This window comes from Crinia signifera, chromosome 1 (genome assembly GCF_055691185.1).
Source record: "Crinia signifera chromosome 1, ASM5569118v1, whole genome shotgun sequence".
NCBI classification, from domain to species: domain Eukaryota; kingdom Metazoa; phylum Chordata; class Amphibia; order Anura; family Myobatrachidae; genus Crinia; species Crinia signifera.
The window spans coordinates 128,392,140-128,414,767 of NC_139217.1; the positions used below are offsets into that span (position 1 = coordinate 128,392,140).

The 22,628-nt window shown below is 41.1% G+C and overlaps 1 protein-coding gene and 2 long non-coding RNA genes across 4 annotated transcripts in view; 2 read left to right on the forward strand and 1 right to left on the reverse strand.

The window, feature by feature from the left end:
- Positions 1-33: 33 nt before the first annotated feature.
- MGAT4D (MGAT4 family member D) overlaps positions 34-22,628 on the forward strand; it is a 172,379-nt gene continuing 149,784 nt past the window's right edge. The window contains exon 1 of the mRNA XM_083173323.1: positions 34-66. The gene's annotated coding sequence lies outside the window, so the exon portion shown is untranslated. The remainder of the gene's footprint in view (positions 67-22,628) is intronic.
- LOC146026490 (uncharacterized) lies at positions 11,117-12,203 on the reverse strand. Of its 2 annotated transcripts, none has more exons than XR_014454469.1 (3): positions 12,095-12,203; positions 11,866-11,988; positions 11,117-11,272 (listed from the first exon to the last, which is right to left on the reverse strand). It is a non-coding gene; the product is annotated as an uncharacterized LOC146026490 (long non-coding RNA). The 2 variants fall into 2 exon arrangements; XR_014454468.1 differs by lacking the exon at positions 11,117-11,272 and adding an exon at positions 11,719-11,770.
- On the forward strand, positions 13,790-14,230 carry LOC146026496 (uncharacterized). The gene is made up of 3 exons (XR_014454471.1): positions 13,790-13,840; positions 13,951-14,031; positions 14,138-14,230. It is a non-coding gene; the product is annotated as an uncharacterized LOC146026496 (long non-coding RNA).

Here is a 22,628-nt window from a genome sequence, read left to right on the forward strand (position 1 = left end):
TGCTCTGCATTATTATGTATCGACGTGGAGACCTATTGCGTCATTACTAGTGTCTGTCAGCAGCAGGTAAAAGTAGAGATTTGGTATGGCCATTGTTGCGATCGACATCGATGGGTTTCATCATTGGTAGCACACTATATGGAAGGCTATCGATAGTCATCACTTTTCATCAGAACCTGGGGGCGGGATTTCATGGATGTCAGGGTGGAGCTATGCTCTGTACCCCAGCACCTTTGGATTATTGCATCGATGGAAAAGAACCATCGGGTTCTCCCCCATCGATGACAAAACTATTCTACCTCGGCCATAAACCATCGATGGTCGTCGCTAGTAGAGACGGCAAGGTCCCTGAGGGGAATCGGTACATCTGTCAGACCAGACTTAGGTCTACAGTCATTAGGTCGACCCCGGAAGGTCGACTGTCCCCAAGGTCGACAGGGTTAAAGGTTGACATGGGTCAAGGTCGACATTGGCCATGGTCGACATGGGTTTAGGTCGACAGTCATTAGGTCGACATGAGTTTTTCACTGTTTTTTTGGTACTGCTTTCCTAGCACGGCGCCCGTCTCACTGATTGTATGCCTTACTGAAGGCATACAATCAATACAATTGAAACGATTTTTTAATCGTATGGATCTCATCTTATGCATCTCATGGATCTTATGCATATATAAGATGCATGAGATCCATGAGATAAAAATTTGTGAGCCCCCAATAACCATTGTTAACGCCACCAGCACTATCAACGCCAACCCGAAGCATGGCGAGCGCAGCGAGCCCGCAAGGGGCGGCTGTACGCATCCTCCGACGTTTTCATACCCCCACTATCCACGTCGGCGTGGAGTTGATTTTATATAGTGTGGCGAGCGCAGCGAGGGGACGCGGACTACTTCACATGTATTACGCGGCCCCTCGCGGGGCTCGCTACGCTCGCCACGCTTCGGGCTCGGTGGCTCGCTGCGCTCGCCACACTATATAAAATCATCTCCACGCTGACATGGATAGTGGGGGTATGAAAAGGTCGGAGGACGCGTACCGCCGCCCCTCGCGGGCTCGCTGCGCTCGCCACGCTTTGGGTTGGCGTCAATACTGGGGTGGCGTTAACAATGGGGGGGCCATTTCACCCATGAGGGGGTTAGCAATTAAAATTGGGGTTTGGGGGGCTTTTTACATTGGAATAAATGTAACATTGGGTCTCAGGGACCATTTCACATTGATTCCAATCTAAAAATCTTGCGTCGATTGCATCATCTCATGCATCTTAGGCCGCACAAACACATAAGATGCATAAGATGCTTGCAATGTAAAAATCTTGTCTATCTCGTCCATCGCGTCGATTGTATCATCTCATGCATCTTATGCCGCACAAACACATAAGATGCATGAGATGCTTGAGATATCAGCCCCACACATACAATCTAGATCGTGGGCGCCGTGCTAGGAAAGCAGTACCGTTTTTTTTACCCGAATGTCGACATGGACACATTTGGAGTTGAACCGCAGCCCTAGTGGATGGTAGGGCATGAAATACCGCCTGTCGGCACATGTCGGCTCAAAAAACAGTGAAAAACTCATGTCGACCTAATGACTGTCGACCTAAACCCGTGTCGACCTTGGCCCATGTCGACCTTGACCCATGTCGACCTTGGGGCCAGTCGACCTTCCGGGGTCGACCTAATGACTGTCCACCTAAGTGTGGTCTGACAGATGACTGTTTCCCCCCTGGGGGTATTTATTCAGTCATAGGGGGAAATTTACTCAAGGAAATTTGTAAAAAATAGGTGTATTTGTATCCAGAAATACACTTATTTTTTACATTTACTATCCCGAAAATACTGCAATTCGTATTCGTATCGATGTGCTATCAATACGAATATGAATTGCCGTATTTTCGGGATAGTAAATGTCAAAAATAAGTGTATTTCTGGATACAAATACACCTATTTTTTTACAAATTTCCTTTAGTAAATTTCCCCCATAGTGTCTTTGTGCCTGTATCTCCCAATATAATGTACCCGATTTATTTATATAAATAAGGTCCTATGGCAAAGGTCCCATCAAATTTGGTCTCACAGTCCTAACAGTCCCGGTTTTAAGGATAACCAAACTTGGGCACAGGTGTCTTAAATAGTATCTCCATCAGGTTAAAGTTCAGAACTTGGGACCCCTTGGGTTAGCATAACTGAACTGCTTCAGAACATCATTTAATTTGTTTAGAACATTAACATGTGTACCCTTGCAGGCTCTTTTTGCTTGCCACAGGTTACTAGTCTTAACAGATGTCAGGTAGATATTGTTTTGAAGCAGTTTAGTTATGATATCCTAGGGGGTCCCTTGTCCTGAACTTGAGCCCCTCCATCATTTTGATTATTCCATTTGTTCTAGCCTTGGATATCCACTCCCATGGATGGAATTTAAGCAAGAAACATCAAGTGGGCAAATTATGCTGCAATACATTGATTATATTTGCATCAAGGGTAAATACTCTCTGCATGTACATGTAGCAAACATCTTCGGAGCCCAGCGATCAGGTACAATCGTCCCGCCACAGTTCCCACCCCTGTGCACAGCTGCGAATACGTTGGCAGCCATGTGCACGGGGGGGGGGGGGGGGGGGGGGGGAGAACCATTTTTCAATCATTCACCATCAAATAGTTTTCCCCCTGACTCTGCGATGGCCGTGGGGAGAAGGTTGTCAGCAACCCTCCCTCCCAATGGCCGGGTAACACCTGCATTTTTTTGGGCACAGACAGCTCGCACATGTGCAATGCGGACCGTACGCATGCGCAGTCATCTGATAATTGCCAGGGCTGCGAATTCACAGCCCTGTACGTAATATAATACAGAAACTGTAGTACCTAAGTCATTTTATGAAAAATAGACTTCATAATATGTCCCATACTAAAAAGGGAGCTGTGTTTTGGTAAATAAGACTTATTTGCTTTATCACAGTGTAGTGTCACTATTTATGTTCTGACAACCACAATGTAGTATAATGGCCTTATTTCATATATCACAACCATCCCAGTTTTAGGGCATTGTCCCACCCACATGCATATTGCATCTATTCACAGGAGAGGAGGACTGAGGGCATAACCAACACCTCCCGGAATGCTGGGCATGCCTTAGCACTTTATGCACATGGAATTAAAGAGAATTAGTTATGTTCTTATCTACATAAAATAATGTCCCTCTCTGGCCCCCGTGGCCCCGCGGCATTGGGATTGAAAGCAGGAATAGACTAAGCAGGCAAGTCTATTTCTGCTTGGAACGGAGGGCCTTGCAGCATGGACTCCGCTACCCCCCCCCCCCCCCCCCCCATACGCCATCCCTCCCTCCCTCCCTCACTGTTGGGTCCTGGCAGCCGCTGACACCATGTGCACACGCCTTAATTTTTTTTATTATTATTAGATTGGATCTAATTTTTTTTCTATTTTCTATTTTGCTACTGATTAGTCGGTTAAAACAATCTATGCAGCCTACTTTTAAATAAGTAGCAATAAAAGGTGGACTTTTTTTTTTTTGCAATTACAGATGTAATGACATACATAATGTATGAGTCCTGTATGACTGCAGTGCCGCACATCTTTTCTGTTAAGATGTATGGTATTCGCAAAATTATGGGTATAGGACATACTGCCAGCTTCTGCTGATTTAAAATGATAGGTGGCATGCCTATATTCTGTGTATGAGTGTGGCTATATCTGCAGCCAAAATGCTGGGTGTGGGGTATGGGGCTCTGACAGTCAGGAACCAAACAGTCATTAGCCCGACGTTGGGATCCCGACTGCCCGTACTCAGACAGCATGGCGGGCTCGCCACGCTGCGGGAACGGTGGCTCGCTGCGCTCGCCACCTATTCTATTCTCCCTCTGTGTGGGTCGTGGACCATCACGAGGGAAAATTGCAGGTGGCCGTCGGGCACCCGGCTGTTGGCGTTTTGACAGTCATGATTCCGACGTCGGGTAAATGACTGTCGGGAACGCGTCCGGCATCCCAAAATGCTACATTACAAACACTGTAACTTAGCATTTTGTATGCAGATAAAACCATGGTTGCACAAAGAAAATAACTAAATAGAAAATAATTCTTACTTAGGTGACAAAATTTGATTTAAAACCCACTATTTTTATTTTGGTAACCATTCTAATGATCCCGACGCCGGAATCCCGACAGCCGAAATGCCGACAAGGGGGGGACGTGGATCGCCCCCCCTTGCGGGCTCGCTGCGCTCGCCACGCAGCGGGCCCGGTGCCTCGCTACGCTCGGCACGCTATTTTATTCTCCCTCCAGGGGTGTCGTGGACACCCCAGGAGGGAGAAAGTGTCGGCATTTCGGCGGTCGGGATTCCGGCGTCGGGATTCTGAACGCCGGGATCCCGACCGCCGGGATCTTAACTGCATCCCGTTTTTTTGACCCGCAGTTTCTTAGTATGTTTTTACATTTGAGAATCATTTGTTTCTTTTTTGGCTTGAAGTCACCCAAATCCTTAAATGGTTCTATTAAATGATTAATGGAATCTAGTTCCTCATTTAGGGCCTTATTTTGGTTCATTCTTTCTGACAAAATCCTTCTTAGATGGACAAAACCATGTGCACTGCAGGGGGGGGGGGCAGATGTAACATGTGCAGAGAGAATTAGATTTGGGTAAGTAATTTTGTTTCTGTGCAGGGAAAATACTGGCTGCTTTATTTTTACACTGCAATATAGATCTCACTTTGAAGTAAAACCCCACCCAAATCTAATTCTCTCTGCACAAGTAACACCTGCCCCAGCTGCAGTGCACATGGTTTTGCCCATCTAAGAAGGATTTTGTCAGAAAGAATGAACCAAAATAAGGCCCTTAAATCCTTTTCCATTATAGCAGTGGTTTTCAAACTCGGTCCTCGGGAGCCCACACAATTCATGTTTTCCTGGTCACACGGCTGGTGCACAGGTGCACTCATTACTGACACATTTTAAAAGATTAGTAAGTAAGTATGTTGTATTTATATAGCGCACTTTCTCCAGGACTCAAGGCGCTTTACAGAAAAGATCCTCAGGTGGAGCTAATTCTTTCACTTGATTTTGTGAGACCTGCAAAACATGCACTGTGTGGGACCAACTTTGAGAACCTGTGCATTATAGGATCATTATTCCAGTTGTAAAGAACTTCTAGTGTTTGGTACCTTTATCAATTTAAGACCTTATAGTCACACTGGGAAGGACACCAGCACCATCTAGTGAAATGTGGAACAAATTGCACTATGTACAATTAAAAAAACAAACTTATCTCTGTCATTGAGAAAAACATAATTTACTAGAGAGTTCGCAGACCAGCAATCATTCATGGCTTAACTATATACTCAGGAAAAGCACAACAGTCCTTACAGTGGACACAGAAAGGCACATTTACTAAAGCTTCTAAAAGTAAAAAGTGGGGATATTGTTCACAGCAAGCAATCCGCAGTCATTTATTGCACTATATATAAGCTGTATAGTGTGAAAACTTTTACTTTGTAATACAGAGGACAGAATTTAAAAAAAAAAATGGAAAAATCATGTCTGCATTTTTTTAAGCCGAGAGACGTTGGATCTATATTAATGGAAATAGTGGCAACATTTCTTAGCATGTTTATTCTAAACATTGCTTGAGCCAAGGATATTTTGACAACAAATGTACTTCAGGTAATAAACTATTTGGGGGTTTGATATTATGGGGTGTATTCAACGCAGGGAGTGAGCCCCTGATGGCGAGCTATATGGCGAGCAGTCCCGATAGCTCGCCATCAGAGTATTCAACGGCCTCCCCTTCACTCGCCGTTTCCACCTCGCCTGATCCCTGAGGCGAGGTGAAAACAGCAAAAGTGACCATCAAAGCGGCAGGCTCGACAGAAAATGCAGCGGGCTCGGTGCATTTGTGGTGAGACTCGCCATTTAAGGGAGAATATTTGCAAAACTTTGAATACAGCCAGGGGGGTTGGATGGCAAGGAGGGCTTTTCCTCACAAAAAAAAAGCCATCCTTGCTGTACAAACCCCCCTCACTGCGTGCATTGAATACACCTCTGTAACTTTTACAATGATTTTCTGGTTATAACATTTGTAAAAAAAAAATTGTCTTTCAAAAAAAAAATCAGTCAATTCAGTTCCTTCACTTTGGTGTTTATTTTAACCAGATTCAGACAGAATAGCCACCTCTACTTTTAAATAATCCCAATGCCAATCATCAATGTGATGATCTGAAGAGTGGTGTTTATTACACAATAGAGGAAACAGGATTCAGTTGTATTACTGGCAGTTGGGATGCCGTCTGACAGATTGGAGAATAAAATACAAATGCATCACTAACCACAATTCCTCATTCTGCATTCGCAATTCCTGGAACATCGAAGAGTCTTTGCCATCTGTGCAAATTTATTTATTATTTTATTTATTTATTAACAGTTTCTTATATAGTGCAGCATATTCTGTTGCGCTTTACAAAGGAGACAGTGATACAACAAAACAGGGTATTTACAGACAGTCAAAATGTAGGAGGGCCCTGCTCGCAAGCTTACAATCTATAGGGAAAATGTGAATAAATCTGAGACTGCCACTAATCTGCAACTGAGACAGGCTGGATGTGGCCAGCACTGATGTCACAGACCCACCTTAAAAACACAAGAAAAGGGCAGGTTTCCACAACCAAATGTGAGTCAATATGCATTGAGATCAAAAAACATTGAGATCTGTCTACTTTTCAGTTGCCATAATCCCCTAATGCACGTGCAAAGAAAATGGTACACATGTCGTTCGAAATTCACTCAAATTACAAATTCTCTATTTAGCGATCCATCCTGAATAACCCCATTAGACCGGAACTTCACTGAGAGTCCATATATTATCTGAATGCCCTTCCGGTAAGTATGTAATGTCTCCAAGTATAACAATTTCATATGAGCAGCAATCCTAGGATTTTCAATTAATTATTCTTCAGATGGCATTTAGTGGATGGGATGCTGGTGGTCAGAATACTGACACTAACATGCCGATATAGGGAATTGCAGCAGGGGTTCTGTATGTACAGTATACTTGCCTTCACTCAGAGGAGGAACCCAGATATCTTGTAATCATACACTGTGAGACGTCTCACAGTATATGGCCATGATATCAGAGGCATGTGAGGTTGTTCGATAAAGTGTTTGTTGCTGTGACAGGCATTTTATCTAACCATGTATGTTGACCTTTAGAGTTTGGTTTGTTCGTCATTACTCGTCTACAACCAGTTTTTGATGTCCCAAATATCAGGAGTTAGACAAATATAGTACACGGTGTAAAGTTGGCAGAACCATAGTATGCAGGGACAAGGACAGGTGCATGTAGTTTAAAATCACAAGAAAATCTACTAAGTTGGGGTCACAAGCCACAACCATGGTTGCTAAGCAGTTTGGCATCAGTCAAAGATCCAACTCCAAATACACCTAGGATACAGCATAAGAAACTGTTGGTACAGTAAGTATGTCTGACTTTTTTGAGATTCAAAACGGAGCCACTGGGGCTGATGTAGAGTAAAATGTGAGTCCATTAACAGAACGTATCTTGCATGAATTCACACTGCACATTCTCACTCAGTGGGCCTTAAGCAACCCATACACGCTGCGATGCGGGCTGTGTGTTCTGTGCTTTGAGGTGCGCGCTCCCGCGGCACCTCATCGCACAGTACAAAAAGTATATGCTTGCACATACTTTTTGTACTTTGTTTTCATCGCATTGCATGCACAACGCATGCACAGGCAATGCAATGCAATGTGATCCGTGCTTGTTAAACACGGAACGCACGCCCGTATCGGGGCGTGTATGGGCAGCATCATTCAGATCTGAGCTCAGTACAAATTTGTTTGGAAAATGGGCAAAACCATGTGCACTGCAGGTGGGGCAGATGTAACATGTGCAAAGAGAGTTACATTTGTGTGAGTTATTTTGTTTCTGTGCAGGGTAAATACTGGCTGCATTATTTTTACACTGCAATTTAGGTTTCAGCACACCCCACCCAAATTGAACTCTCTCTGCACATGTTTCATCTGCCCCACCTGCAGTGCACATGGTTTTGCCCATTTTCCAAACAAATTTGTACTGAGCTCAGATTTGTAAGGCCCAGTGGGTGCACACAAGTACAGACAATTCAGTATTACAGGCTTCAATTGCATCTGCATTTATAACTGAAATGGTGGAACTGTGTTGTTATGGGGCAAAACTGTCCTGTGCACACCTGGACATACGTAGAAATATGCCAGTGTGTGCCTAGTGCATGTTGGTGAGTAGCAAACCATACCTATGATAGCTGTAGAGGCATATGGATAGACAGGTGTACACTAATTCCAATTTACCTCCAACTCTGCATTAGGCCCACTGCACTGTACAGCAATTATCCCTTCTTTCCCCATGTGCTCTGGTGGACAGCCTCATCTTTTTTGCATGTAGACCAGGCATGTCCAAACTATGACCCTCCAACTGTTGTGAAACTACAAGTCCCATCATGCCTTGCCCCAGTTTTGCTATTAGGGAATGCTAAAACTATGGCAAGGCATGCTGGGATGTGTAGTTTCACAACAGCTGGAGGGCCACAGTTTGGACATACCTGATGTAGACACAATAATGTTTTTTGAACTGTTAACATCATTATTAAAGGCTTCACATACCGTTACTCAACCTGTAAATATTGTGGAGGGGTTCTGTATAGATCATTCAATCCTAAATGCCTATTATACATTATGGAATTTTTACCCAATGGTACACCAAGGCATTTATGCCAACATAGAGGAAAACAGGGGCACACGTTTGAAGCCAAAACATGACGGCTTTGCTGAACTTGCCGTCAGTTGGGATTTGTCTTTTTCAATGGTCCAAAGAGATGGAAATCACTCTGTGGCAGGTTGTCAGTTGTGATGGACGTGCCTGACTGGCCAGATCGTTGCCCAGCTTGTTTGTCCTGAAGTTTTCAGATGCAGTTTGCCAAACCTGTTTCCTTGGCATGACGTTATATCAATGTACACCTAGATAAGCTGGTGATGAATTTCAGCTGCTGATGTGTCCTTTAGACACAGAAATGTGTGATTAATGTTTGATCATGTTACTGCCAGCTCCACCATCTTAACAGTATCACTGATATCAGGCCCAGTTTAATGGCTGTGAGGGGAAGCAGTGGTATTATTACCTTAATTTTTTAAACATTCTCTTATATTCATTTACCAGACAACTTTAACTAAGCCACAATGAAGGTCCACCTCAAATGTTGTAAAGTAATAAATGCAGGGTTGCCTACCCTCCCGGAAATGGCTGGGAGGCTCCTGAAAATCGAACTCACCTCCCAGCCCCCCAGAAAGGTGGGCAACCCTCTCGGATTCTGAGGGACCCCCGCTCCGCCCCCGATTGTGTCATTTAAATACTGCAACTCATGGGAGGGGGCAAGGCTAACATGTCATAATGTCATAATCATGTAATTTAGCCCTGCCCCCTCCATGAAGATCTGCAAATTGGGTTATTTGCCATCCTGGGGTCGGAGCTTGATGATCTCACGCTCCAGCCCCGCCCCCTAAGTGCTGCAAAAAGTCTACTCTCCAGTCTTCTCCCGGAGAGGACACTAGAAAAGTTGGCACCCCTGAATAATTGTCTTCTTCTACCATATTATGTTAGTGTTCACACGGAGTTGATCCCTATGCCTGCAAAAGATTCTGATGTAAGAGGTCTGATGTAAGATTTTTTAAATAGTGTATAAACAGGAAACCACACTTGTTATGACTACAGTAATCAGGTTATCTTACTGATGAGTTAACAGAGGCAAAGCATTTCCTGTGATGTACAAGTATACTATGTAATAAAAGGCTACAGGTCGACCTAATACCCTGTATAGATGGTGCATAGATGGAAGAAGGTGCAGCACTTGGAGTCTTACATACATACAGTACATCCTAGGATGATGGCTTGACACAAATATTTTATTTAATTAAATAGCATGTTGTAGGCCTGTGACAGACAATGCCAATGCTAGTGCAACTATTCAATGTTTTTTTTTTACTGTGCATGCATCACTAAAAAGTGACACAGCACATGCATCTTGCAGTGTGCACACACAGGGATACATTTACTAAAGCTACTCTACATGAAAACGGGTTGTTTCCTATAGCAGCCAATCAGATTCTGTCTATTCAGCCTAATGTAAACCATACTTGCCTACTTTTGAAAACTAGTTACAGGGAGATTATAGTTGGTAGTAGAATTTTGCACAGTGCCCCATTGATGGGACATGTCATTCTCCACCCAAAGGGCGTGTCTAGTTCCATACCTGGAGAGATTGTGAACGTGGCACCTAGAAGCATCGGTGTGTATTGCTACATCTGAGAGGAATCTTTTAAAATGACTTAGATCCAAATGTAGATGAGCCCCAAAGCAGTTAGTAAGAGCTACTATACTTGGTAAAGTGCTGGGAAATGGTGCTGATGATTTAATGAAACTGTATCTGTCGTTCATTCCTTTTTCCCCCCCAAAAATGTAACATTGTAATGTGGGATAGGTGAAATGAGGGAGATTGATAGACTAATGAGGGAGAGAGGGAGATTGCTGTTATTTCAGGGAGTCTCCTGTAGAATGCAGAGGGTAGGCAGCTATTATGTAAACAGATCATACTCGTTGATGTCGCATACTGGCAATGGTCTTCTGGCCGCAAGGTGACAGCACCAGTATTCTCACTGCCTGCATCTCGTCTGCCAGGATCATCATCGAATCCCAGGTCCCTGCATTGTATTGGAATGGTTCCTGCATTGTTTATTCGTTGCTACAATGCAGTGGCAAACGCAGGATTTTCAGAAGGGGGTTTCCAGAGGGGCGGAGCAAAGCACGGAGATGGACACTTAGGTGACCCAGTATATGCCGGGTCAGTTAAAGTATTATAGATAGACCAAATGTATATTAATAATAATAATAATAATATATATATATATATATATATATATATATATATATATATATATATATATATATATATATATATATATATATATACATACAACCCAATAGTGTTATTTAGGCGCCCTTCAGTGATTAGACAATATAATATGTTATGTCTTTCCAATCAATGTAAAAAAATTATTATTATCCAAGACTTCTCATTAAGTATAAAACATTTATTTATAAAACACATAAAATGCAAGTGCTCTTGGAAAAGGAGTATTCTCTTTGAATCAGGATCATACCAAGTACCCGACGCGTTTCGTCTCTTTATGAGACTTCATCAGGGGATTGATACTTATAGTATGAATCTATAAAAATAGAGCATGATTGTAAATACATAAAATAGGAAAGACATTAGTAATACTTTACAATCTTTTTTTGATTAAACAACAATGGAAAAGACAGAGATGGCGAACAGAAGGGAATCAGAACAAGAGGATGAGCGAAGAAGAAATGACTAGGAGTCTGTTGGCATTGACAATTATTAAATCATTGAGATTTTCAATAAGAACTTTGTCAGGAATGCAAATTATGAATAAATAAATACTTTGGCATACCTTAATTGAATTAAAGTTGTTTTTAGCTTGTAGAGTAGTAGGGATAATTTTTATTCACACTGTATTTTCAAAGTGTACTGAAAGTAGTTACTGCAAATAAAGTGCATTAATTACTATATCGCATATATATTGTTAATTTACAAGCTATTCTGTGATCAATTAATTATTTAGGGGATAAGAGTACCTGTTTTTTGATCCTTAATTAAAGAACTTTTTCTTATTTTCTTTCTTTTTAAAATAGAACTGGACCTAGAGATTATATATGTATACAGGTATATAAGTAAAGGTGGACAGTTTAGCTTTTTAAATGTGACCGTAAAGATTATACCATTAGTTATACATACCAATTATGAAAAAAGTGGTCCCATACACTACTGGATATTCATGGGGACATGATGCTCAAAGGCCAGTGAATGAAAATTAGGTAGACAAGGATGGCCAATAAAGGCAGAATCTTCAATTTAAACCTAAAGGTAGATACTTTAATCAATTTCCCACTTAATTGTCAGTCAATTAACCAAGATGTAAATTAGTCGATCAATTAAGATGTACGATGTTATGGTGGGTACATACCTTCAATGTGTGATCCCTTAGTTTACTCCCAGGTTTCAATTGGGGAAGTAAATAAGCTGGTATATGGTTTTAATTTTCGGCCTATAGTTAAACATGTATATTAATTATCAATTAGTGTCAATTGGAAAAAATAAATCAATTGGTATAATTATTTTTTATAAAAAAATAAATATATGGCAATGAGTACATACCTCCAAAAAGGTGATAAATAATCACTTCCTAATTTTGGGGTGGAGAAAGAATTCCCCTAATCAAAAAATAATAATAATAGTAAATTATATAATTAAGGCAAGTAAATTAAATTCCTATTAATGGGAGAGTGGATCCCAAAGTCCTCTTACCTTAGTGTAGCCTGAACCTGTGTACTCTCCAACATCCAAAGAGCAAGTGATGTATGTGAGCTCAAGTGTGGGTATATATAGGGAAATGTTCATGACATCACTTCCTGTGGTGTGTTTCTAATTTAGTTTATATAGATTTTATAATGTGTGAAAAGAATAACAGTGTGTAAAATTTTTTTTTTTTTTTTTTTTATTATTAATTAATACCTTTTTTATTTTTAAGGTTTTTTATTATTTTTTATTTGATATATTAATTTTATTTATTTATTTTATTTATTTATTTATTTTATTTATTTATTTTAAAAAAATTTTTTTTTTATATTATAATGTGAAGGAGGATTCTAGTAATCCATCAATTAGTGATGTAGTTAATTCTAGTGGATAAGAGCCTTTTAAGTGAACATTGGTGCAAAAAAACTTTTTAAATAGTTAAAATAAGAGCTAATTGCTTGGTTTGCATTCCACCTGTCCGCTGGTGGAACACACGGCCATTTTCCCGGAAGTTCCTATAGTTTTATATATATGGAAGTTCTAATTTATAAAGGTCCCTGTAAACGAAGTGTGAATTCAATAAATCGTAATGTGGTCAATATCCACAATAGACAATTACTTTTCAGGTCCAATGTGGCGGCTTAAGACTCCCAATGAGGGATTTTCTTAAGTGGTTATACGGCCTGCATTCTGCCTGTCAGTCGGTGGAACGCACGGCCATTTTTAGGGATGGTCTTAAATCAAAAAGCAGGCTTGCATTCCACCCGGCTGCTGGTGGAACGCACGGCCATCTTAGAGGCCGGATACGATGATCCCCGATAATCAAGTATAATACGGGATCCCCTCCCTCATAGGGAGAGAGTGGTGGGTAGTGTGCGGTCCTCCTGAATACCGGTTGGACCGCACGGCCATCTTTGCTGTAGATGGCTGATATATTACTAAAATCCCATGGACCGCACCGCCATATTGGGGGGTTAATACAATTAATTTTAATTAAATAAATAAAATTAATATATCAAATAAAAAATAATAAAAAACCTTAAAAATAAAAAAGGTATTAATTAATAATAAAAAAAAAAAAAAAACACACATTTTACACACTGTTATTCTTTTCACACATTATAAAATCTATATAAACTAAATTAGAAACACACCACAGGAAGTGATGTCATGAACATTTCCCTATATATACCCACACTTGAGCTCACATACATCACTTGCTCTTTGGATGTTGGAGAGTACACAGGTTCAGGCTACACTAAGGTAAGAGGACTTTGGGATCCACTCTCCCATTAATAGGAATTTAATTTACTTGCCTTAATTATATAATTTACTATTATTATTATTTTTTGATTAGGGGAATTCTTTCTCCACCCCAAAAATTAGGAAGTGATTATTTATCACCTTTTTGGAGGTATGTACTCATTGCCATATATTTTTTTTTTTATAAAAAATAATTATACCAATTGATTTATTTTTTCCAATTGACACTAATTGATAATTAATATACATGTTTAACTATAGGCCGAAAATTAAAACCATATACCAGCTTATTTACTTCCCCAATTGAAACCTGGGAGTAAACTAAGGGATCACACATTGAAGGTATGTACCCACCATAACATCGTACATCTTAATTGATCGACTAATTTACATCTTGGTTAATTGACTGACAATTAAGTGGGAAATTGATTAAAGTATCTACCTTTAGGTTTAAATTGAAGATTCTGCCTTTATTGGCCATCCTTGTCTACCTAATTTTCATTCACTGGCCTTTGAGCATCATGTCCCCATGAATATCCAGTAGTATATGGGACCACTTTTTTCATAATTGGTATGTATAACTAATGGTATAATCTTTACGGTCACATTTAAAAAGCTAAACTGTCCACCTTTACTTATATACCTGTATACATATATAATCTCTAGGTCCAGTTCTATTTTAAAAAGAAAGAAAATAAGAAAAAGTTCTTTAATTAAGGATCAAAAAACAGGTACTCTTATCCCCTAAATAATTAATTGATCACAGAATAGCTTATAAATTAACAATATATATGCGATATAGTAATTAATGCACTTTATTTGCAGTAACTACTTTCAGTACACTTTGAAAATACAGTGTGAATAAAAATTATCCCTACTACTCTACAAGCTAAAAACAACTTTAATTCAATTAAGGTATGCCAAAGTATTTATTTATTCATAATTTGCATTCCTGACAAAGTTCTTATTGAAAATCTCAATGATTTAATAATTGTCAATGCCAACAGACTCCTAGTCATTTCTTCTTCGCTCATCCTCTTGTTCTGATTCCCTTCTGTTCGCCATCTCTGTCTTTTCCACTGTTGTTTAATCAAAAAAAGATTGTAAAGTATTACTAATGTCTTTCCTATTTTATGTATTTACAATCATGCTCTATTTTTATAGATTCATACTATAAGTATCAATCCCCTGATGAAGTCTCACAAAGAGACGAAACGCGTCGGGTACTTGGTATGATCCTGATTCAAAGAGAATACTCCTTTTCCAAGAGCACTTGCATTTTATGTGTTTTATAAATAAATGTTTTATACTTAATGAGAAGTCTTGGATAATAATAATTTTTTTACATTGATTGGAAAGACATAACATATTATATTGTCTAATCACTGAAGGGCGCCTAAATAACACTATTGGGTTGTGTATTGGATTGTATAGGATCCCTCTAGTAGGGGGTCTAGTGTTATTGGCGACCGCCTGTAGTCTAGCGCAAATTGTTAGTGATATTGTTTGGATATATATATATATATATATATATATATATATATATAGCGTGGGAATGAGGGCGGCACTCGTCAGACTTGATTAGATGCAAGTAAAAAAGCCTTTATTATCCGACGGCGTTTCGGGCTGGCGCCCGTTTTCAAGGATATACAAAGATACACTAAAGCACAATTACATTTATAACAAAAGCAGAACCCGCCCCCACATTAATCAGCGCACAGCTGAACTTACCCGGTCCTCCGGCGTGCAGGCGCCATGTCCGGATTGCGGTGGTGTGTTCCTCCTTAATGCCTCCCCCCCGGCAACAGAGACCATTCAAAACAGTCCCGTCCACCCGGAAGTAGCACGTGTAGGCAGTAAAACGTCCCCGCATTGCCGGCATATGCACAGCCTTCACCCAAGTCCCGGGACTTACACTGTGTTGCATAGCAACCACCTCACATTTAAAAACACTGTAAAAAAGCAAGAAAAACATGTATTTAAACATCACATTTAAAAATTACTGCAAATCAAAACGAACATTGCGTAATATTAAAATTCTCTTAAAGCTATACAATATAGTGGAGAGCTAAAGTATTTATATTAATGCACAAATGCTTATTTTGTATATCCAATATACCATATTTTAACATTATCATGGCTTAAAGATGCCAAGGCTGATATTACTAGAGAAGTTATGCTGGTATCAAATTGACTACAAATATTAGCAGGTCAATTAGTGTTATTAACAAATTATTATTTATTCATAAGCTTTTTTTTACCGAAAGATTGGAGGAGCTAACAAGGAGGATTTACAAAAAACATTGTAGGCCCAGATTTTCGTTTAGGCCTTTGGGGGCGATGGTCTGCAAGAAGAAAATCCACCTACTTTCCTTTTGTAGCAACTTTTTGTTGCGGTTACCCCCTCTTAAAGATGGGGGCACTTGGTCAATTATCATGGACCTCATACTCGCCACACTGTGCCCAAATTTGATACAATGGCGGGCAACAGGCTGGTCACTGTGGCCACTGCTTAAACCCTGATGAATTCCTGACCTATGTAGGGCCATCCGCTCCTTAAAGGTGCGTTGGGTTTTCCCCACATAGGTCAGTCCACAGGGACACGTCAGAGTGTAGATGACGTAGGCAGAGTGACAGGATAGGGGGAATTTTATAAATATCTTTTTCCCAGATTGTGGATGACTGAAGGATGCCCCTACTGCCATGGATCGACAAGTAGTGCAACCCAGGCAGCGGTAGCAGCCATTTTTTCTTCCCAAAAAAGTAGGGGTAGGTTTGATTTTATCCCATCCCGAGATGTCATATTTCACTACTAGATCTTTTATGTTTTTACCTCTTGTGTAGCTGGGTAACAACTGGGTATTAAGGAGTAATGGCAGCTCTCTGTCTGTAGATACTGCAGGCCAAAATTGTTTGGCTCTAGTTGTATTAGTTTTACTCGAAGTGTTAAATCTATTAACCCAGGGGATTTTATGTTTTGTTTTATCCTCTTGCTCTCTCCCACTATTCAGCAAAGTTGACCGTGGCATTTTTGATACTTTATCCTTAAGCATATTAACCCCTTCCCGACATTTGACGTACATTTACGTCATGGCCGGGATGTACTTCCCGACACATGGCATAAATGTACGTCATGGCTTTAAACTGTCCCCGCGTCTATAGACGCGGTGACAGTTTAAACATGTCTGCTGTCCCTGACAGCAGACATGTCCCTGCATGCCCAGGGGGGGCTGCGATGCCGCCCCCCCGTCGGCGATCGCTGTGATTGGCTGTTCAGTGTGAACAGCCATTCACAGCGTTTTCCTGTGTACCGGCGAATAACGTTCGCCGGTGACACAGGGATCGGTGGTGATTGGTGCTGTAAAGTACAGCACCAATCACCACGGGGTGTAAGGGTGACACTGGTGTCACCCCACCTCACCCCACCCGCCCCCAAAGGCCGTGATTGGTTCGTCGGACCGACGAACCAATCACAGCCATGGAGGGTGATTTAAACTAACGGTGACTGCACTGCAGACGCCATTCCGGTCTGGAATTGCGTGCAGTGCGGTCACCGTGCCTATCTGCCGCGATATACTGACCTGATCCTTGCAAATACTTACCTGATCACTGCTTGTAGCGTTCCTGGATCTTGTTACTTCTTGTGACTTCCTGTGTTGTGCTGTGCTGTGTTGTGCTGCTGCAGTGTGATAGATTTATAGATAGAGAGATAGAGAGAGAGAGAGATAGAGAGAGATAGAGAGAGCTAGTGACAGAGAGTGCTATATTTTGTGCTGCTGCAGTGTGATAGAGTTATAGATAGAGAGATAGAGAGAGATAGAGAGATAGTGACAGATTGTGCTATATATTTTTTATATATATACAGCTGTCCTGCGTGTGCAACTGACTGCTGCCCCCCCCTTTTGTGCTGATCAGTATAAATTAACTGATCAGCAACTTTTTGGGGGCGCAGGGTTTTTTTTTATATATATACCTGTCAGTGCTGCTGCTGCAGTGTCATAGAGTGATAGATAGTGAGAGATAGAGAGATAGTAATAGAAAGTGCTATATTTTGTGTCTGCTGCCCCCCTTTTGTGCACCCCCAGCAACTTTTTGGGGGTGCAGGGGTTATTTTTTATATATATAACTGTCAGTGCTGCTGCTGCAGTGTCATAGAGTGATAGATAGAGAGAGATAGAGAGAGATAGAGAGAGATAGTGACAGAGAGTGATAGAGAGTGCTATATTTTGTGTCGGCTGCCCCCCTTTTGTGCACCCCCAGCAACTTTTTGGGGGTGCAGGGGTTATTTTTTATATATATAACTGTCAGTGCTGCTGCTGCAGTGTCATAGAGTGATAGATAGTGAGAGATAGAGAGAGATAGAAAGAGATAGTGATAGAGAGTGCTATATTTTGTGTCTGCTGCCCCCCCCTTTTGTGCTGATCACTATATCTGAGGTGATCAGCAACTTTTTGGGGGTGCAGAGGTTTTTTTTTTTTATATATACCTGTCAGTTGCTGCCAGTTGCACTGTCAGTTGCACCAAAGGTTGTGCACCTGCTGCCCCTCACTGGTAATCAGTGTCGCATCACTGATCACCTTTTTTTTTTTTTTTTGAGGGGGCTGTGGGGTCTTTTTTTAATTTTTTTTTTTTGATCAAATTCCTGTTGCCTTTGAGCGCTGTTCAGTGACGGACGTTACTGACCAACATCTGTGCTCAATTTTTGGCGCAGGACCTTTTTTTTTTTTTCTGCACTACATACACACTACACACTACATACTACATTGAAATAAAGTTTGTACCCCCCCTACACTATACACGTGTTGAAACATTTCACTACCAGAAACACAAAAATAAAAATGGCATCCCAAATGTCATCCCAGTCATCCAGAAGAATGTATTCAGCGGAGGAGGCATATGCCATGCTTGCCTCTGACTCTGACACCGCCAGTGAGGCAAGCGGGGAATTTGAAGGATTCATCTTAAGCTCCTCTTCCTCCTCTAGTGACCCCCTCAAAGACGCCCCCGTAGAGCAGCTGAGACCCCCCCCCCAATAATTGATCTCGTATGGACCCCACCACCAGACAATTTTGAGCCCCAGGTTCCTGAGTTTTTGGCCATCCCAGGAATCCAATTTGATTCCACAGGTCTCAGAGAAATTGACTTTTTCAAATTATTTTTCTCTGATGATTTTATAAATTTAATGGTGGACCAAACTAATTTATATGCCCAGCAGTTTATTGCTCAAAACCCCACGTCATCATTTGCTAGGTGGACCCCTGTAGATGCAGTAGAGATGATGACGTTCTGGTGTTTCATATGGGCATAGTAAAAAAGCCAGAAATTAGGCATTATTGGAGTACAGATGTTCTGTACAGCACCCCACTTTACCGTATGGCCATGACCCGGACTCGTTTTGAGTTAATCCTTAAATTTTTGCATTACAACGATAATGCACAGTGCCCACCCAGAGATGATCCCACCTTTGACCGGCTATTCAAAGTCAGGCCGGTCATTGATCATTTCAGTGCCAAATTTGAAGAGATGTACATCCCAGATAAATTCATTTGCATAGACGAGTCCCTTATACATTTTAAAGGAAGGGTTAAATTCCGCCAGTACCTTCCCAGTAAGAGGGCAAGGTATGGCATAAAAATGTATAAGCTGTGTGAAAGCACCTCAGGGTACACTCACAGGTTTAGGGTATATGAAGGGAAGGATTCAAGAATTGCCCCCCCTCCCTCGTAGGTGTTAGTGGAAAAATTGTCTGGGATTTAGTGCACCCCTTCCTGGATAAAGGTTATCACCTCTATGTGGATAACTTTTACACTAGCATCCCCCTGTTTAAGGCCCTTGGTTCAAGAGGTACAGCAGCTTGCGGTACTGTGCGCAAGAACCAAAGAGGCCTCCCAAAAACGCACATTGCCCAAGTAATGAGAAGGGGTGAAAGCAGGGGAATATGCACCAAAAATATGTTGTTGGTCAAATATAAGGACAAGAGGGATGTCCTTATACTGACAACAATTCACGGAGACAGTACCACCTCCGTCCCTGTACGAGGTACCAGTACCCACACCTCAAAACCTAATTGTATCCTGGATTACAATAGGTACATGGGCGGAGTGGATCTTTCAGATCAGGTACTGAAGCCGTACAGTGCCCTGCGGAAAACAAAAATCTGGTACAAGAAGCTGGCCGTGTATATCATCCAGATGGCACTGTATAACGCTTACGTGCTATTCCGTTCTACCAGCCAGAGGGGGACATTTATGCACTTTCAAGAGCAAGTCATAAAGGGCCTAATATTTGGGAACCAGCAGGCAGAGGGCCCCAGTACTTCTAGTACTGGCCCCCGTATTGTACCAGGGCAGCATTTTCCTGATGAAATCCCCTCCACTGGAAAAAAGGGCAGGACACAAAAAAGGTGCAAAGTTTGCTATAAAAAGGGAATAAGAAAGCAAACTATTTTCCAGTGTGACACTTGCCCCGACAAACCCGGCCTATGTATAAAGGAGTGTTTTAAAATATACCACACATCTATGGATTATTAGGTTCATAATTTCACCGTGCTTCGGGGGTCTTGCTAATGCCACATAGCACCCACCATTCATTCCACCAGAATCTGAGCCGCAAAATCCAAAAATCACTCCTTCCCTTCTGAGTCCTGCCATGCACCCAACTGGTATTTTTTGGTCACATGTGAGGCATTGCCGTACTCGGGAGAAATTGGGGCACAGATTTTGGGGTGCTTTTTCTCCTTCATACCTTCTGAAAATGAAAAATTTTGAGCCAGAACTGCATTTTTGTGTAAAAAAATGTAATTTTTCATTTTCACTGCCCAGTTGTATCAAAATTGGTGAAACCCCTGGGGGTTTGAAATGTACACTATACCCCTAGATGAATTCCCTGAGGGGTGTAGTTTGCACAATGGGGTCACTTGTGGGGGGGTTCCACTGTATTGGTGCTTTGGGGGTCTTGCTAATGCGACATAGCACCCACCAACATTCCACCAGAATCTGTGCTGCAAAATCCAAATATCACTCCTTCCCTTCTGAGTCCTGCCACTTTTTGGTCACACATGAGGCATTGCCGTACTCGGGAGAAATTGGGGCACAGATTTTGGGGTGCTTTTTCTCCTTCATACCTTCTAAAAATGAAAAATTTTGAGCCAGAACTGCATTTTTGTGTAAAAAATGTAATTTTTCATTTGCACAGCCCAGTTGTACCACAATTGGTGAAACCCCTGGGGGTTTGAAATGTACACTATACCCCTAGATGAATTCCCTGAGGGGTGTAGTTTGCAAAATGGGGTCACTTGTGGGGGGGTTCCACTGTATTGGTGCTTGGGGGGTCTTGCTAATGCGACATAGCACCCACCAACATTCCACCAGAATCTGAGCTGCAAAATCCAAAAATCACTCCTTCCCTTCTGAGTCCTGCCATGCACCCAAATGGTATTTTTTGGTCACATGTGAGGCATTGCCGTACTCGGGAGAAATTGGGGCACAGATTTTGGGGTGCTTTGTCTCCTTCATTCCTTGTGAAAATGAAAAATCTTGAGCCAGAACTGCATTTTTGTGTAAAAAATTTAATTTTTCATTTTCACTGCCCAGTTGTACCACAATTGGTGAAACCCCTGGGGGTTTGAAATGTACACTATACCCCTAGATGAATTCCCTGAGGGGTGTAGTTTGCAAAATGGGGTCACTTGTGGGGGGGTTCCTAAATTTTAGCATCTTATGGGGCCTAGAAACTTACATGGTGCCTAAAAAATAATCTCATAAAAAGGAGGCTCCAAAATCAAGTAGGTGCTCCTTCTATTATGAAGCCTGTGGTTTGGTCAACGTGCACACTAGGGCCACATATAGGATATTTATGAAAACAAAAGAATTGGGGGAATCAATTTTTAGTCACATTTCTCTAGTAAAATCTACTGTGTTCCTTAGAAAAATGTATTAAAATTGCAAATCTGCAAAAAAAATGAAATTTTGAAATTTCACCTACACTTTGTTTTAATTCCTGTGAAACACCTAAAGGGTTAACAAACTTCCAAAATGCTGTTTTGAATACTGTGAGGGGTGCAGTTTTTGAAATGGCATCATTTATGGGGGTGTCTCACATACAAGTCCCTCAAAGTCACATCAGAACTGAACTGGTCCCTAAAAAAATCAGTGTTTGAAATTTTCTTGAAAATTTGAAAATTTGCTATTCATATTGTAAGCCTCCTAGTGTCCAAAAAAATTAAAAGGAAGTTGAAATAATGATGGAAACATAAAGTAGACATATGGTCTATGTTAGTTATTAACTATTTTGAGTGGTATGATTATTTGTCTCACAAGCAGAAAATTTAACATTTAGCAAATTGCTAAATTTTCCATTTTTTTACGACATTTTGGTATTTTTCACAAAAAAACACAGACTGTATCGACGAAAATTTACCACTAACTTGAAGTACAATGTGTCACGAGAAAACAATCTCAAAATCACTGGGATAAGTAAAAGCAAAAAAAAGTTATCCCCACTTAAGTGATACCTGTCAGATTTGAAAAAAAGGGCTCTGTCAGGAAGGCAAAAACTGGCTGCGGCGGGAAGGGGTTAAGTTCCCTCTGTGGGTACCCTCTTTCAGTAAATTTTTGTACCATACTCATTAGAGCTGGTTCCACCTGTTCTTCTTTTGATGTTATTCTCCTCACTCTCAGCATTTGCGAGTATGGGAGTCCCTTGCGTGTAGCAACAGGATGGAAGCTCTCGTTCCTCAGGACGGTATTTCGGTCTGTGGCTTTAACAAAAAGTGAAGTAGAAATCCCTTTATGGTCTAATTCAATTTTTACATCCAAGAAATGGACTGTGGTCTTGTCAAGACAGTATGTGAATTTTACCACACTATCAGAGCTATTATGCTCATTAAGTAGATCATGCAGCCAACTGACTTCACCTTTCCAAAAAATCAGTAAGTCGTC